The sequence below is a fragment of the Gavialis gangeticus genome, unplaced genomic scaffold (assembly GCF_001723915.1).
Source record: "Gavialis gangeticus isolate Ggan-Ray unplaced genomic scaffold, GavGan_comp1, whole genome shotgun sequence".
NCBI classification, from domain to species: domain Eukaryota; kingdom Metazoa; phylum Chordata; order Crocodylia; family Gavialidae; genus Gavialis; species Gavialis gangeticus.
Window position 1 is genome coordinate 42,788,207 of NW_017729029.1, and position 1,872 is coordinate 42,790,078.

Here is a 1,872-nt window from a genome sequence, read left to right on the forward strand (position 1 = left end):
CCCCTTACCCTGGGGGCCTCAATTCCCTCCCCCCCCAACCCTTATCTGCAGGAGCTGCTCTCTCCAGGCTGCCTGGGGCCATGGCACGCTGTGTCTGACTGCCCTCTTCCTGCTCCCTCCCAGCTTCCTGCAGGCTGGGACTTTGCCGCCTGCAGAGGGCTCATTGCAAAACTGCAAAATCCACCAGTTTCTCTGTTAAAATGAGAAATCCGCATTTTACTCTGGTAAGCTGGGGGGAGGGAATCCGCATTTTATTCCAGTAGGGTGGGGAGGGGGAGGAAATCTCCATTTTACTCCATTTTCCTGTGGGAAACGGAAAACCCAGATTCCTGGTCACGTGCTGCACCGTGTGCCTGGCAGTGATGCCCACAGTTTGCACAACTGAGGATTTTTTTAAATTTATTTTTACCCAAAGCTCTAGGATCCCTGCCTGTAGATACAATGCTGTTCGCTAATTTCCTAGCGGAGACAATGAGCATTGTGTTTCACAGGGTTGCCTGAATGGATTCATGAGGACGTGCAGTCCTTGCAACTGTGAGCTTGTTTGAAAAGACTTCATTTTGAACATGTTTCTAAACACAGGGAAGTTCACAGTCCTAATTTCTAGCTCTTTCTAATGGGTTTTTCCTGCTGAGTATCAGCTAGAGCTAAAGGACTCTACCTGGAGAGCTGTTTTATTCATCCCCACACACTTCTGTACCCAAGTGCTTCATGAAGAGCTATCAAATGATGCTGGAGTGTGATCAACTTGTTCTGGCTACCCCTGGAATAGGATTCCCATAGTGCCTTCAGAAGATGGCCCAGGCCTTCACATCTCTGTAGTCCCATGCTGTTTAATGTATTAATCCTAACAGAAAAAACCTTAATGTTTTATTGATGTCTGACTATTCAACAAGTTTGTAAAGTGATAGTGTATTTACTACAACTGAGGAAGCAAAAGAAGAAAATCATTTTCACCTTGAATCTGCATGTCTTTTGGCACAGTAGGAATTGTAGCCAATCATTATGCAACTTTCATTTGCTCCTTTTTTATGACCTCTCTTTACCCTGTGTAACTGCACATGTGGATGCCAGCAAAATAGGAGCATGCCGTGTCAGGGTCTTAGACTCCAGTGTTAGCTCAATAGAAGTCCCATAAGAGACAGACATTCTCTTATGGGAATTCAGGCTTGAGCCTGAATTAATTCAATCTTTGCAGGTTAGTCTAACCTGGATAAATTAAACCACTTTGTAACTAAACAGACCCCAGACATGCAGGCACATGCCTGCAGTGGCCTAGGCTAGAAGCTGGGAGGGAGGGGGTGCTACAGCAGCCCTCCTTTCCCTTCTACAGTACTGAGCTGAGGGGGGTCATGGCCAGGCCCTGGCAGGATGCTCTGATTAACCCATCAGGGAATGATCACCCCTAAGTTGGTGTTTATCACCCTATTAAGAAAACAACAGAACAACATTACCAGCCACCTGTTGATTCTGTCTGCTGATTTTACCTTTTGAGGCAGCAGGGACCATAGCCAGCATGTGGTCTGCTAGCTAATACACAGACTCCTCCTCAGCAAGGCAGAGGGGAGGGGAGAATTTTTGCTTAGCAGGGAGTGGTGAGGGGAAGGGAGGGAACTGCCTGCAGTCTTTGCTGGAGCTGCAGCCAGGGAGCAGAGGGAAGGGGCTGGCCTTGCTGTGGAGCAGAGAGCCCCACCCAGCCAAGAGAGCATGCAGGATGCTGGGGGAGTCTGGTTTATCTTAAACCATCAGGGGGTCTGGGACAGATATGGCATAAACCATTTTGACCCAAATCAGTTAAGTCTGATAAACCTGGTTGAATGTAGTATCTCAAATTGGTTTCAGCCATTTTCAAACTGGTTTATGTGCACTGAA